Genomic DNA, 17,303 nt, shown 5'->3' with positions numbered 1-17,303 from the left:
AACAAGGTGTATCAAGTACTGGTTAAGGTTGCTGAATATGAATGTGCACCGATTACCCAGACAGGCATATTTGATGTTGTTTAACTTAGACGAAAGGGGAAAAAAAATGCTGGGTGTCTTTAGTAAAAAATACTTTATTTAGACTTGGGTTTGGGTATGTCTGGTTGCAACAGGGCGTTGGTTGTGAGCAAACATTTTTGTCATTATTTAAGCAAAGAATGAAAGATATATTTATGCAGGAGTGGGACGAGTCAGTAATGTCTAAAGATATATATCATAACTACAGACTGTTTAAAACTGGTTTTCAGTGTGAGCAATATTTTGAATATGTGGATAAAAAGTGTTTTAGGGACTGTTTAGTAAAATTACGGCTTGGTTTGCTCCCAATAAATGGATCATTTTTTTAGAAGAACATTCAAATGTAATTCAAATCACGCATGTAAACGTTGTAATGTAATCGAAGATGAAAACCATTTTATAAACAATTGTGTCCTTTACAATAACCTGCGGCAAAAACATCTGAACTCTGAAGGTCAGTCGTATGTTCACTTGATGAAGAATGGTTCTGTTTACAGTATTCGTAAACTATGCATTTATATATTTAATGCCCTGAAGATACGACAGGAATTCTGTGACAACAATGATGAAAGTTATAATTAATTTACCATGCACGAGAAGCACTTTTGTTCTACAGGTTAAGTTAGTACGTATTTTACATTTTGTTGTGGCTGAGTGATCACCATATTGTGTACTTTTGACCTCTTTCTAGGGGCCGGAGGCCAGGAGATTAAAGTTTTGTTCTTGTTCTCTCTCTCTCTCTCTCTCTCTCTCTCTCTCTCTCTCTCTCTCTCTCTTTCTGTGCCATAGTACATCCCAACTATCATTACATTTTGGCGTGATTGCTGTGGACGTGGTGGTGATCTTATATGTTGTCTTTTTTCTTATTTCTTAAAAAATGAATTCTTTTTATTATTTTTTTCTTTAAAGTCACCGTTCATGCACTCGGCTGTAATCAAGACTCAAGCACTGTTCTATTTGTGACTGTTCTGTCATGTGCTGAGTTAAGTTTTGCCCCGAAGTGACACCTACAGTTACGTCAGCTGTTGTGGCAATAACGAGAACACCAAGGGGCATCACATGCTGTTACCATGCTCTTGTTTTCAGCTGCTCAGCTGGCGATATTAAAAATTCGAATGGACTTTAAATACTCCCTTACTCTCCCCCCCCCCCCCCCCCCCAAGTCTCGCCCTCACCCCCATACCCCCCCCCCTCTCTCTCTCTCTCTTTCTCTCTTTCTCCTTTGCTCTCTCTCTCTCTTATTCCATTATTTGACAAACTGTTTGGCATTGATGATATTATGCCCTGTATTAAAAAAAAACAAAACAACCCACCTGTTCACTTTAAAGTTTTCAACATAATCAATTATAACAGGTCGAATGGCCAATACAATATAAAAAGAAATATTGTCTGCTCTGTCTCTCTCTCTCTGTCTCCACTTCCCCCCCCCCCCCCTCTCTCTCTCTCTCTCTCTCTCTGACACAATCAAACTTGGCAGTACATCCATCCCTCTTTCCAGTTCAGTCAAGAACCTCGGCGTCATCCTTGACAACACACTGTATATGCAAAAATTCATCAGTCAGACATGTCAATCCTGCTACTGTCAATTGCGGCGCATTAGTTCCATCCGGAAACATCTGTCCATTGACGCACCATCTAGACTTGTCGTTTCTCTCATTCTCTCTCGCCTTGACTACTGTAACTCTCTATTATCTGGTTTGCCTGCTTCATACATTCAGTCTCTTCAGCGCATACAAAACTCTGCTGCCCGACTCGCCTTCAGAAAAAAAAGATCTGAGCACATCACTTCTATTTTGCAACATCTCCACTGGCTCCCTGTCTCACACAGAATATAGTACAAGATCAGCACTGTCTGTGGCTGCCTTCACCTCTACACTCATCTCGCTCACTACGATCGACTTCGGATGCACTCTGTTTACGCATACCCAGATTCAAACACAGGACTGTTGGCCGCTGTTCTTTCTCTGTCTCTGGAACTTGCAGTTGGAATGAACTTCCTCTTTCGCTTCGTCAAGCCTCCACACTCAGCTCTTTCAAGTCTGGCCTTAAGACCCACCTCTTCCCAAAATAGCCTCCATTCCTTGCCTCTTCTTTGTCTTCAGTTTCTCCAGTTTTAGAGTTATGCATGTGTGTGAATGGTGCGAAAGCGCTTTTATTTGTCTCTACATAAGATTCAGCACTATATAAATACCATTATTATTATTATTATTTCTCTAAAAATGATTGCGTACTCTCTCTCTCTCTCTCTCTCTCTCTCTCTCTCTCTCTCTCTCTCTCTGTCTGTCTCCATGTGTCTGTGTGCCCCCCCCCACCCCTTCCCCCCCCCCGCCCCCCCCCTCTCTCTCTCTCTCTCTCTGTGGTCTCTGAGGAAGTTCGCGGTATACTGATTGAGGGCTTGTAACACCTCATTACGAAAACATTGTATTATGTATAGCTGCTAGACAATCCCAAGACTTTTTTTTTCCTTGACCATGGTTGCCCCATTCTGTCTTTTTACCTCCCAGTCAGTGTCTGTGCCTCAATCCCTATCACGCTATCCTCACTATTCCATCTCTCTCTCTCTCTCTCTTGCTGTGCCCTGTCTCTGTCCCTTCTCCACCAAAATGTCCAAGCATCCAAGAAGTGTTCTCTCTGTCTCCACCCATGCCACTGTCCTTTTTTTTCACTCTCCTTTGTGATTAGTAGAGCCAACCGTAGCAGAACTGCTCATGCGTTGGACTTCTGATTTTATGTTAACCAGTGATCAGGGTTCAAGGCCCCCATTTCGGCCTGGTGCTGTGTCCTTTAGGGGAAAGGCACTTTACTCTGGTTTTCCTCATTCCATCCAGGTATGAATAGGTACCCGACTTTGGGTAGGGAAGTTGAAAATGCTGGAAGAAAGAGGGATTACCCCACATCCAGCCCCACAACCCCTGCCTATTCCCGAACCCCAGACACAGTAAATATGAATTGACTTCCCCGATGGCCATAAAAGGTAGTGGAACCTTTAACCTATTTATTATTTTTTTAAATACTTTTTTTTAAACCTTTCTGGTTTTAGTGACTTCATTGTTGTGTTTCAGACAGGCAGTCAGGCAATAGTCATCTCACCATTCCTCCACTTTTTTTTTCTTTTTTTTTTTTTTGTCAAACAAACACAGTATTATTTGATCATATTGAGCGAGAGAGAGAGAGGCGGGTGGGGGGTGGGGTGGGTGGGTGTTGGGGTGATTTGGGGAGGGAACAACGTAGTTTTGCCCGAGGTGACACACAGTTACATAAGATGAAGTGGAAATAAACGAGGACAGAGGGCCCATTGAGTTTGCTCTGAAATTTTTGTTCTGCCGTTGAGGTGGTATCATTGACATTTCGATAGAACTCTGGTACTCCCTCTCCCCCCCCCCCCCCCCCCACCCCCCCACCCCCTCCTCTCTCTCTCTCTCTCTTTGTGGAAGAACTTTCTTGCCAAATGAATCGTGGATAATAGACATGTCTGGACCTCCTGTCCTACTATGTTCTTATCCAATTCAGCATGTTCTGTATTTTTTGTATGTCTGCCTGTATAAGTCTTTCTCGCTACCCTTTTTTTTTTCTTTCCCCACTACTTTCTGTGTGTGTGTGTGTGTGTGTCTGTCTGTCTGCCCCTGTGTGTTTTAATGTCTGTTTCTGTCTCTGTGCTTCTCCTCCATTACGTCGAATCCCGTAAGAGTAGTAGGTGCTCTCTCTCTCTCTCTCTCTCTCTCTCTCTCTCTCTCTCTCTCTCTGTGTCTCTCTCTCTCTCTCTCAATGTCTGTTTCTGTTTCTATCCTCCTCCAGCACGTCGAAGCACGTAAGAGTGGTAGGTGCTCTCTCCTTCTGTGTGTGTGTGTGTGTGTGTGTGTGTGTTCCCCAGCCCCAACTGTCCTCTTCACTTGTCTTCAGTCACCTCACGCGCTCTTTCCCAAACAGGCAATCAGACAGCCCTCGTTCCACCTTCTCTTCGAATGGGCCTGGTCAGGCAGGCACACACACACACACACACACACACACACACACACACACACACACACACACACGCAAGCAAGCAAACACACACACACACACACACACACACACACACACACACACACACGTGGGTGTTGTGCTGTGGTCTGCGGAAGTCGTGTGGTGTAGATGAGATGGGGCCAAGTTGGTTCAGCCTAAAGTGATGATACCCAAGGGGAGTCAGCTGCAGTGGACAAGGGGGGCGGGGGAGGCGGGGAGTGAGGGTGTGGAGGGGGGGTGTGAAGGGAGGCTCGTCACTTGCCGGGGATCATTGAGGTGTCGTCGTGTGTGACCAGTTTCTTTAAAAAGGTCCCAGCTTGAGTGCGGCAGGCAATGCTCTGGAGGTCTGTCTTTCTGGCCCTCCTTCATTGTCTGTCTGCATCTCTCTCTGTCTCTCTCTCTCTCTCTCTCTCTCTCTCTCTCTCTCTCTCTCTCTGTGTCTCTGTCTGTCTGTCTGTCTGTCTGTCTGTCTCTCTCTCTCTCTCTCTCTCTCTCTCTCTCTCTCTCTCTCTCTCTCGTGTGTGTGTGTGTGACCAGTTTCTTTAAAGGTCCCAGCTCGCGTCATTGAGTGCGGTAAGCAATGCTCTAGAGGTCTGTCCTTCCTTCATTCTCTGTCTGTCTGTCTGTCTCGTCTGTAACCAGTTTCTTTAAAGATCCCAGCTCGCATCATTGAGTGCGGCAAGCAATGTTCTGGAGGTTTGTCCTTCCTTCATTCTCTGTCTGTCTGTCTGTCTGCCTATCTCTCTCTCTCTCTCTCTCTCTCTCTCTCTCTCTCTCTCTCTCTCTCTCTCTCTGTCTCTCTCATGTGTGACCAGTTTAAATATGCTGGGGATAGAGTGGCTGACTTTTTCGTAAAGCTTTTTAATGAAGGTACTTTTCCGGAAAATTGGACAGACTCTATTGTACTCCCTTTGTTTAAAAAAGGTGATATAAATAATCCAGGTAATTATAGAGGTATAACATTATGTGATGTAAGTAGCAAGTTGTATAGTGCAGTTATAAATAATAGACTCCAAGAACTGATAAATGAACATAATTTGACAGGTGAACATCAAGCAGGATTTAAAAGAGGTTATTCAACTGTTGATCACATGTTCACGTTATTGGCACTGATACAAAAACAATTTTCTTTTAATCGTAAATTGTATGTAGCCTTTATTGATTTTGAAAAAGCTTTTGATTCCATAGAGAGAAATTTATTATGGCCTATTCTTTTGAAAAGCGGTATTAAGGGTAAGATTTTTCGTTGTATATATAGTATGTATACTAATGTTAAAGCCAGAATTAGATGTGGTGCCAGATTAACAGAGTACATTAATTGTACCCGTGGTGTAAAGCAAGGTGATGTTTGCAGTCCTGTTCTGTTTTCCTTATTTATTAATGAGATAGCATTAGAAGTAATCAGAGAAGGTAGACATGGAGCAACATTTATGCCTAATTATTTTAAATTATTTATACTGTTATTAGCTGATGATGTTGCTTTATTATCCGAAACTGTGATAGGTTTACAAACACAGCTTAACAGTTTATATCATGCGGCTTCAGCTCTACGTTTAAAAGTAAACATGAATAAAAGCAATATCGTTGTATTCAGGAAAGGAGGGTATTTAGCTGCCAGGGAAAGATGGTTTTATAATGGCGTTGTAATGCCAGTTATTAATGCATATAAATACTTTGGAATTTACTTTTCCACAAGGTTGAGTTTTGGGGCAGCCTGTAGCGATCTTAACAGTAGGGGAAAAAACGCTTTATTGTATATTTTACAAAAATTATCGAAACTGAAATGTAATTCTTTAAACATATATTTAAAGCTGTTTGACTCACAGATTCAACCAGTAGTCCAATATGGTGCCGAATTATGGGGACTCGATAAAGCTGCATTTCAGTGTGAAAAGATACATTTATTTGCACTTAAGAAGTTCTTAGGCGTAGAAGAGCGAACTCCCAATGATTTGATATACGGGGAAACAAACAGATATCCTATCTATATAAATTCAGTTATAAAATGCATTAAGTATTGGTTAAAGTTACTGAGAATGCATGAGTCTAGACTGCCTCACAAAGCCTATAAAATGTTATTTGATCTTGATGCGCGTGGCAAAAGAAACTGGGCTACAAGTATACGCTGTAAACTGTTTATGTTTGGGTTTGGGTATGTATGGCTTAATCAAGGTGTAGAGGGGATTGATGAGTTTCTTCGGACTTTTAAAGAAAGACTTATTGTTTGTAGATGGCAGGAATGGGATTTCCATGTTAACAACAGTGAAAGATTTAATGCCTATAAAACCTTTTGTACTATACCCGATGTCAAAACCTATTTATTGATGAATATAGATAAACATTTAAAGTATATAATGACTAGATTTAGACTTGATATTTCGGAAATTGCAGAACATAGTCACCGTTATAAAGTACATGATGAGTCTGATTTATTATGTCCACTGTGTAAGAAGGAGAAGGATAATGAAGTGCACTTTGTTCTATCCTGTCCTGTTATGTATGACTTAAGAATGCAATACATACCGTTGAAATTTTTTAAGTTCCCTAGTCAGTTTAGATTATCGCTACTTATGGCATCTACACACGAACAAACTATCAGAAATTTCTCAATTTATCTGTACAAAGCGTTTAAGCTTCGATCCACTCTTACGTCGTAAAATTCATTTATTAAGCTTGTGCCACTTCTGATGACACGATTACTTTATTGAGTTCAGTTAAATAGGCGTGTTGTTATTTATCTGCTGTGTACTACTTAGTTAAGTGTATACTGCATGACAACGTATGATATTTGTCTTGCTTATTTTATTTTATTTTTTCTTCTCACATATGTTTTTGTCTGACACCCTTTCATGAGGGGCAATGGCCTATATGAATAAACCATTCATTCATTCATTCATTCATTCTCTGTCTGTCTCATGTGTGACCAGTTTCTTAAAAAAAACAACCCAGCTCGCATCATTGAGTGCGGCAAGAATGCTCTGGAGGTCTGTCTGTCTGGCCTTCATTCTTTCTGTCTGTCTGCATATACATAATTTTATATATATATATATATATATATATATATATATATATATATATATGCCCCCCCCCCTTCCCCCACCCCCACCCCCCCACCCCACTCTCTCTCTCTCTCTCGTGTGTGTGACCAGTTGCTTTAAATGTCCCAGCTCGCGTCATTGAGTGCGGCAAGAGGACTGTCATTCTAACGTTCCTTCATTCAGTCTGTGTCTGTCTGAGTGCGACAAGCAATGCTCTTGAGGTCTGTCCTTCATTCTCTGTCTGTGTGTGTCTCTGTCTGTCTGTGTGTGTCTCTGTCTGTCTGTCTGTCTGTCTGTCTGTCTCTCTCGTGTATGACAAGTTTCTTTAAAGGTCCCAGCTCGCATCATTGAGTGCGGCAAGCAATGCTTTAGAGGTCTGCCCTTCATTCTCTGTCTCTGTCTCTCTTTGTCTGTCTGTCTGCCTCTCTCTCTCTCTCTCTCTCTCTCTCTCTCTCTCTCTCTCTCTCTCTCGTGTGTGACCAGTTTCTTAAAAGGTCCCAGCTCGCGTCATTGAGTGCGGCAAAGAATGCTCTAGATGTCTGTCCTTCTGGGCTTCCTTCATTCTGTCTGTCTGTTTGTCTCCCTCTCTCTCCATCTCTCTCTCTCTCTCTCTCTCTCTCTCTCTCTCTCTCTATCTATCTATCTACAGACAGGCAAACAGATCTATCTGTCTACCTGTCTGTTTGTCTGTCTATATCACATGGAATGATGGATTGTGCAGCCAATGACAGCTAGAAACGCTACCCAAATCTCTCTCTCTCTCTCTCTCTCTCTCTCTCTCTCTCTGTGTGTGTGTGTGTGTGTGTGTGTGTGTGTGTCTCATCAATGAATGTAGATGGACACTTTAAATACATTGTCACAAAATTTAGATTTGGAATTTCTGATAATTGGCGCATAAGAAAACTGTTTCTAGCAGGTCTCTTCGTAAACTCCCCTGCTCCATCCAACAAGAAATCGCTGAGTTACTATTCCACAAAATTTGCCTATCACCGTGTGAAAGTGCTCACCCAACCTTTTTCCGAATCTACTACACACAGCTGTGTTAGCTGCAGTGGAAACGTTTCTCCATACCTAAAATCTTAATCCTTGAATTAAAAAAAAATAAATAAATAAATAAATAAAATAAAAAAGGTTTTGAGTCCTGAGAGAGAATCCCTGTCTCCCTGTCCTCCACTTCTTCCCATATTATCATCATTCTGCCAACTGCCTATCCCCCACCCACCCACCCATGTTCCTCACCCCCACCCCCCACCCCCCAGCCTTCCCCTGTCTGGCGTGTTCTCTCACTGTCTTCCCCTAGTTCTCCAACACAAGTGCCATTGCAGAAGCATGAAGCGCTGTTCCTCCTGTCCCACCTTACATCTGGGTGTCCGAAGACAAATGGCAGCAATTTCACCGTCTGTCTGTCTCCGCGCGCTACCATTGTCAGGCACAAAGGTGCTCAAGTGGGAATGAATGGAGGAGGGGAGGGGGGGGGGGCAATGGGGGAGGTCGAAGGCCGGTGGGGGGGGGGGGGGGAGCAGTGTGAGCAGAGGTGGTTTTTCTTTCTTTTTTTTCTTTTTTTGCCCGAAAAGTAACCTTCCGTCTGGCACCGAAATGATGTGAAGTGAGTGAGTGAGTGAGTATCGGGCACCATTGAGTTGCTTTTCCGCTCTGATTATCTTTTTGTTCTGTCTGTGGGTATGTACTGACTTTTTGTTGTTGTTCATTATTGGAATCTATCTTTCTTTGGTTTCCTTTTTTTTTCCCTTATTCTTTTATATCTAAAATTCTTTTAGTTCCCCCCTTTTTTCTTCTTTTTTTTTATTTTTTTTTTATTAAGTTTAGTTCTACACAGACCTAGGGAATTTTCTACCGACTGTACTTCTGAGTACAAAAGAAGAGGCTGGCTGTACTTAGCAGTTCAGGTTGGAAAATGGGTCATTTCTTTCTTTAACGATGTAACCATTCCCAGATTCTGCTGTCTGAAAGGTGACGAAGATTCGTGGCTGGTACCCACCCTGATTATCTTGCACCCCCCCCTCCCCACCCACCCCCACCCGGCCCCACTTCCCCCACCCCCAACTCCCCGCTTCCCATTACCGCTTCACCTCAATATTGCCTGCCTTGTAAGTGTTCGCATGTGATATGTTATATCATTACTGTAATAAATATAACAACCGGCATAACATAATATATGCGGTACAATACAATAGTGAATATTCCAGTCGTCTCTCCTTGACATTTCCTTGTAAGTGTTCAGATATTTATATTGTACAATTTAATATAATGAATACAACACAAAAGAATAAAATATGGTATACGAGAATATGGATATGATATACTTCATTTTAAATTGCATCAAAATGTGGACATTCATTGTTTTACGTAGATGCCAACAATCATCAGTATGTGTGTAGCGTGATATCTTTTTTTGTTTTTTGTTCATAAACAAATTCCTTCTCCATACTATAACACAATGTAACACTAAAAATTCTAGTCGTTCTGGCACCACTTATCTGAAGCAAAAAAGACAATTACACATTTTCCTTCAGTTTTTGAACAGACCGCTTCTTTTGAGAACTAAAATAAAACAACTTTTATTTGAACCCACTTCACGATCACAGTAGCCGCCTCATTCCTCGTGGGCCTTCCTCAGTCCCCCCCCCCCCCCCCCCCAGCCCCTCACCCTCACCCTTCTGTATCCCTCGCCATCCCCTCCTTCTCCTTCACGTCCATTTCCAATTTGTTCCTCTCCCCCCCCCCCCCTCCCCCGACCCTTCTCTCTCTTTCTTGCTCGCTTGCTCCCCCCTCCTCCCTCTTTCTCTCTCTCTCTCTCTCTCTCTCTCTCTCTGTGGGAACGCGCGCGCATGATGATGCCTTCCTTATTCTCTTCCTTACCCTTCCCTGTCATTCCCTTTCCACTAGCCTTCCTTCCCATACCAGGCCGATACGACGGCCTCATTCGTAACTCCCAGCGGGCAGTCAGACAGCAGATATTTCATCCAAATGGCGCATGCCAGGCACAACCACCATCCACACGGCCACTGGACGTTGCGGGGGCCCAGGGAGTGTAGCCCCAGCTGTTTGTTTATTTATTTATTTGTTTATTTATTTATCTGTCTATCTATCTTTTGTTCCTATAGCCCAGTCCACCGCACAGGGACATACCAAGGCGGTGTGAAGTTGTAGTTTTGTTGCCCGACTTCCCTTGCTGTGTCAGCTGGAATCGGAAAGGCTCTTTGAGCGAGAGCATATCAGCCACCAGTGAACTGCTAGTGCTTTTTGTTTGCTCTGTCTTCGGCCTAAGGTTTGAAAACTAACCTTCGTATAATATGGCTGTTTTCTACTCGTGGTTTATCACATTTGTGTGAATGTATTTTGTTATGTTGTTATCAACAACAGCAAGTCTTTTCTGATGTGTTATTTTGTTTTGCTTCTGTATGTGTTGTGTGTATGTGTGGTGTGTGTCTGTGTCTGTGTCTGCGTGAGTGTAAAGGGGTGGGGGTGGGGTGTTGTTCGCACGTACATGCGTGTTCAAAATATTGATACACAGCATATGAAGTAAATCATTTCAGAGAAAACATACATTAATTTAAATCAGATTTTTAAAAATTCAATTCCCGCACATTTGCCACTTGACTATAAAAAAAAGAAGAAAAAAACAAAGGCAGCCAATCTTTCTAGTTTGTATGCACGAGGAAAGATTAAATTCATTATTGATGAAATCACACGTCCAGGGCGTTTGAAAGAAATCAATATTCTCTGGGAATACCACTCAAGAAATTGTAATAGACGGGCGGCATAAAGAGAGATCTTAATACCAGTCCCCGTTCTCTGCATCTCCCTCACCAAATAAGAATGAATATGCGTCGATATCGGATAAAGGGAAGAGAAAGAAAGAAAGAAATCGAAAGGAAAAAAGGATATGCACTGACATTGTGCAAACACACAAGGCCATCATATTTAATTTCATATGCGTGAGGCCAAATCATCCCATTTTTGCCAGTGTTGCTGAAAAGAATCATATGCATTGCAATTGTCGAATGGTTGTAAAACTTGAAAAAGCGACAATTTTTACGATTTTTAATCGTCTTTTGTCTGTCCTAAAACTGAGAGAAAAATTGATTGCAGGGTATGCCATTTTCGCTTCAAATGTCAGTTTCAGTGCTAAAATTCCGAGGAACGCGAAATTTACGTTTACTTGTTGTTCTTGTTCTTCTTTTTTTCTTTTTTTTTTTTTCTTTTTCTTTTTTCTTTTTTTTTTTTCTCTCGCTGAACAATTGTAAATTTTTTCCCCATACTTTCGCCTGTGGAACCTTGCGACACCATACCGATGAACAGAATCTTAACTGCGATTATTTCCCCTGGCATTACGTTCCGTGAAACAACACTGTGGACAGAACGATGAGGCGTTATCTGTTTGACCCAGTTCCTCCTGTTTGAACCAATGTCCTCCATTCTGGTCATTCCATGCTGCAAGACCTGAACGAAGAAGCGTTATCTGTTTGACCCAGTTCCTCCTGTTTGAACCAATGTCCTCCATTCTGGTCATTCCATGTTGCAAGTCCTGGACGAAGAAGCGTTATCTGTTTGACCCAGTTCCTCCTGTTTAAACCAGTATGGAGTGATGGCGTAGAGGTAACGCGTCCGCATAGGAAGCGAGAGAATCTGAGCGCGCTGGTTCGAATCACGGCTCAGCCACCGATATTTTCTCCCCCTCCACTAGACCTTGAGTGGTGGTCTGGACGCTAGTCATTCGGATGAGACGATAAACCGATGTCCCGTGCGCACGTAAAAGAACCCACGGCAACAAAAGGGTTGTTCCTGGCAAAATTCTGTAGAAAAAATCCATTTCGATAGGAAAAACAAATAAAACTGCACGCAGGAAAAATTTAAAAAATTTAAAAAAGGGGTGGCACTGTAGTGTAGCGACGCGCTCTCCCTGGGGAGAGCAGCCCGACTTTTCACAGATGAATCTGTTGTGATAAAAGAAATACAAAAAAATACAAAAAAAAAAGTCCTCCAGCCTGGCCATTCCATGCTGCAAGGCCTCTTCCTTCAGTGCGGACTGATCCATTTGTTGTTTTCTGGTTTCTTTTGTTTTGTTTCTACGTTGTTGCCAGTGTTACTGATGCACTACACGGATATCTGGTAGAAAAATAAACATGGTTTTCCGTGAAGTTCCAAGACACGAGGTTGGAAAACAAAACGGCGCAAAAAAAAGAGAGAAAAACAGCAACAAACAAACAAAAAACAAACAAACAAAAAACCCCAGTGATAACTGAGTTCACATTGGGTGTCATTTAATTAGCAAAACATGTTATCAAACAAACATTTAGGAGGAGACGAAGAAGAAGAAGAAATGAACAGATGAAATTGTATTTAATGTTTTTTTTTTTTTTTAAGATTATAAAAAAAACTATATATATGTATGTATATATATATATATATATATATATATATATATATATACTAGATGACCACAGGTACTACAACCAGTATAGATGTTAACGATCTGCGGTGAGAGGAGGACGGTGCAAAAGGGAGACTTTTGTATTTAACCCAAAAGGGTAACAGAGCGAATTTGTGTAACCAGTTTGGTTGTCCGAAAGTGTGTGTGTGTGTGTGTGTGTGTGTGTGTGTGTGTGTGTGTGTGTAATATTAATAAGTAAATTAACTAAACATTAATAACTAGCTATCTAAATAAATCTATAGAGCATATAAAATCAATTCGCATGGGAATGCGAATATGTAGACAAACACCGTCGGGTTATTTCTTCTTTATTATATATATTATATACTTGAAGCGCACGAAGATAATACAAATATCAAGTCGTATTTTCCGTTTAACTTCATATTAAACGTCACATCGTATAAGAAAGTGACACTAAACGGACACACAATGTACAATGAAAAATAAGCCCATGATGTTGGTGGGTTGCAAGAAACACACACACACACACACACACACACACACACACACACACACACACACACACACACAAAGGCAATATCATTCAACACATGAGACAAAGGCAGTCGCAGAAAGAAACAATTGAATTTTTCAATTTGCCATTTTGCGTTTCACATATTTCAAAGTCCCCCCCATCCACTCCCTTCCCCCACCCATTATTGATATTGATTTCTTTTTCTCAGTGTAACGGGCGTTCGCCTGTCGGCTGCACGCCAAATTTACATGCCTGCTTCTCCCCCTATCCCCCCCCCCCCTGCTCCTCCCCCCACCCTTCCTTAACTATGCTTTACACCCCCCCCCCTCCAGCCCCCACCCCGACACATTCACACACGCTTCTCCGTTCTTCACACACACACACACACCCTTCTCCCCCACCACACACACACATACAATGCGATACAATATAGTACAACACAAAACAACACATGTTTATCAATCCGATTGGAAATGATGTGTGCATTCAAAGTTTCGTACAACACAGTCTCTCAGCCGACAGTTCAGTCCAAATACATAAGAACATGACAAAGGTCGAGCATAAAAGTGTTTTTTTTGGTGTTTTTTTTAATTATACATATTAAGCTGAATTATGAAAACATAAAGCCCAGCAGATTGATATATCACACAGCAAAGTAACATGTATTGTAAAGAAGAAACTAAGAAATACTATTTCCGAATAAGACACACCAGGATAAAATTATCGTTATAAATCTTCGGTGGTAGCTTCTGTACTGAAAACACTGAGCCCATTCTTCAGGAAATACTGGCTGGTACACCCATGGGGATACTTCTTTTAAGGCTGTCGCGAGTTGCATCCTGTGGTCTCTTTTGCCTCTGTTCGGGAGCAGTTATGCCTCTTGAATTCTTAATGGAGTGTCCTGTGCGTACCTGCACCAATTGTGAACACAGCGCAGGCCTCCAGGGGTGGTGCAGGATTGTTCCAAGCGCGGGTGAAGGCAGTGCTTCTCTGGGTCCTCCCCAGCACCTACGGGTGTTTCTCTTTCTTGTACTGAAAACAGCCCATTCTTCATCCCAACACCTCCTCAACCCCCCCCCCCTCCAACCCCCCACCTCACCCCCACCCCCCTGCACATACACACACACCACCGTGCTTTACCTCTGTTGGTGGCGACACAACGTGAACCTTATCCATAACTTCTATAACTAATAGCATCAATATCAGCGTGAAATTGACAAAAGGGTGATTTTTTTTGTTTGTTTTGTATTATTATTCTAAAGTGTGACAGACACACAAAAAAAAGTCAGTGATTGATTATCTCATTGCAGAAATGGGTTTTATCCGCCCCCCCCCCCCCCCCCCCCCCCCCCTCCCCATTCCCCCGTACCCCTTCCCCCACAATTGTAACGAATTTGGAGAAGGGAGATAACAAAGGCAATTTTGCAGAACTGGAGAACTTTGCCGAAAGTTGAGGTGATTCAGGAACTCACATCCACGAGGTGGTGAAAATGAAAAGCGACACAACGAAGAGGAATTATGAAAACTTTTATCTTTTTTTTATTTTTTTTTTATTGATGAGTTGGAAAGACTATATCGGGCAGTTTCAAAAGCGAGGTTTGAAAACTCCACTTCAGTGTTTTCCTTCAACCTTCCCCACCACCTCTCTCTCTCTCTCTCTCTCTCTCTCTCTCTCTCCTCCTCCCTCCACCTCACATTCCAATTCCTCCTCTGTCATAACCACATACACACCCACGTATTAGGATACAAGTATATATACGAAAAAGCACTAGCAACGGATCTTGTCCGAGAAGAAAAGAACTAACTCCCCAGCAATTACGATAGCACGATCATTCATTTAGCCCGATAAATCATTTCATGACAGGGATAAACTGGAACTGTAGTGTAACACTGTTCTGCTATCAGTTGACAAGCTACTGTGTGGTGGGGTGTTAGGTCTCTTGACTTTGCCGACAAATGCCATGATTATATAGCGGTGTAACAACGGCGGCTCTACTGCGTATTTAACTGCCAGCGTGTCAGATGGAGTACTTGTAATCAATTATCCATCCCACCGTTTAATGTATGTAATTAATGGTCGTTCGGTTGCTCATGAATGGCAAGGCATTTCGTTGTTCGTGAACACTGTGCCTTCAGGCGATGTCACCGGCTGAGCTGGGAGTCACTCCTCTGTCATCAGTGAACGTGTGCATGCGTGCGTGCGTGTGTGCGTGCGTGTGTGCGTGCGTGCGTGTGTGTGTGTGTGTGTGTGGGGGGGGGGGGGGGGCTACTAGACAAGGTTATACTCTCATTGTATTATATATATCCCGACGTCAACCACGCTGAAAGAAACAGACGCCTGTTGTGTTTGTCCGGAAGTTTAACTCTCTCCATACGAACGTCGAAAGAGACGACGTTAACAGCGTTTCACCCCAGTTACCATCATCAAAATATTGCAAGCGGAAGGCTCTTATACTGAAGAAGTGAATGTTGACAAAGAATACCACAATTCTGACGACGGAAGCTAAAGGTTGGGTCATTGAGACACCCACTGGACATCCGAGGGGTCTGTTTAGAGGAGAAGAGAGGACTGGCCGTACTGAGTGAGTTAAGCAATACTCTCAAAGAAGATGTATGGGAAGGCGGGGCCCAGTCCTCTCCTTCCGCCGCTTTTAACCTTCCGCAGCCGAAGTCAGGTGCCCGTTCACACCTGGGTGGAGGGGAAGGAAATCGGAGAAAAAAAACATGTTTCCCCATAGATACAACGCCATGCTGAAACAGGGTCTGGAACTCTTTTGATCACTGGTGAACCGTAGGCTCAGAAACAAACCCCGGGCATTTTCAGAACTCGCCTCTCTGAGACGCCATCTTCTCACACGGGGTTTGCATAGAGTAGTAACAAGCGAAAACGTGGACATCAAACTGAACAAACCTGTCAAAGTCCGGATCAAAAGCAATGACTGCCAAAGGCTGGTTTGTGCTCGTGTTGCGGAAGCGGCCGACTAGCATCATCGGCTGGAAACCCAAGTGAAGACGGAGAGGGAAGATGAAGAAAAGGGGGTGGGAGGGGGCGGTAGGGGGAGGGGGGAAGGGAGTGGGAATGGGAATGGGGCAAACGGAACTCCATGGCGAGCAGTTTATGGAAGATCTGAGGCCGGTTGGACGCATCAAAGAGGTTGGGGAAAAGATGACTGCTACGGACCGTGTAACGATGATAGAAGAGGACGACCGTGAAGCCCTGAATGGAACCAGGAGAGAGAACACATGAAAAGGCAGGACGGTTTGGGGTAGTGTGTGTGTGTGTGTGTGTGTGTGTGTGTGTGTCGTTGATGTTGGATGCAAGATGCATGACGCTGGTGAGGTATACCGCACGTCTCCATGACTCGATTTGATCTTCTTTTGTGACCTCTGTGGGTTTTTTTTTTTATCTACTAGACTAATTTCCGATTCATTATCTGCTGAACTATATATATATATATATATATATATATATATATGTATGTATGTATGTATGTATATAATATAGTCGGGGGGTGGGTGTGGGTGTACAAATACACCTAAAAAGTGGTCTGGGCGTTTCTTTGAAAATTCGATTAACTTGTCTGTTTCTGTTGTAAATAAAGTCCTCCCCAATTATCTGTTTCGATAATCTATCCTCTCTCTCTCTCTCTCTCTCTCTCTCTCTCTCTCTCTCTCTCTCTCTCTCTCTCTCTCTCTCTCTCTCAACAATAATGTAAAGTGGAGGTGTTCATTCCAGAAAGATAAAAACGTTGTTGAACACTGGAAACCCAATTAACTTCCCGCTAAATTTGCGAAAACGTTTGATGTTTTTTAAGTCAGTTATTGTGCAAGAAATGGCCTTTCCCCCCAACCCTTCTCTGGCCCATCTCTCTCTCTCTCTCTCTCTCTCTCTCTCTCTCTCTCTCTCTCTCTCTCCAGTCTCTCTCTCTCTCTCTCCGCCGACTATAGCCTTCGCCGTTTCTTTTCCTTTTTTTCCTTTTTTTTTTTTTTTCAAATATGAGGAAAGAACGTTTGTGGCATTATCTTTCTGCTCAAAACTTTACTTTTTGTTGAAGAAGAAGAAGAAAAAAAACTTTTCTTCTTTCTTATTTTTGTGAAAGGATAAGCTGGGGGGTGGGGGTAGAGAAAAGCTCCATAGCGTGAGACGCCCTCCCCCCCCCCCCCCCCACCCCCCCCCCCCAACCCCCAACCATAATACCTCTTCATGGGCATTTCACAAGGTCCAGAAAATCCCTAAGTGCCGAGAGATACAGGA

This window comes from Babylonia areolata, chromosome 25 (genome assembly GCF_041734735.1).
Source record: "Babylonia areolata isolate BAREFJ2019XMU chromosome 25, ASM4173473v1, whole genome shotgun sequence".
NCBI classification, from domain to species: Eukaryota; Metazoa; Mollusca; class Gastropoda; order Neogastropoda; family Buccinidae; genus Babylonia; species Babylonia areolata.
Note: the sequence above shows the minus strand (reverse complement) of the source record.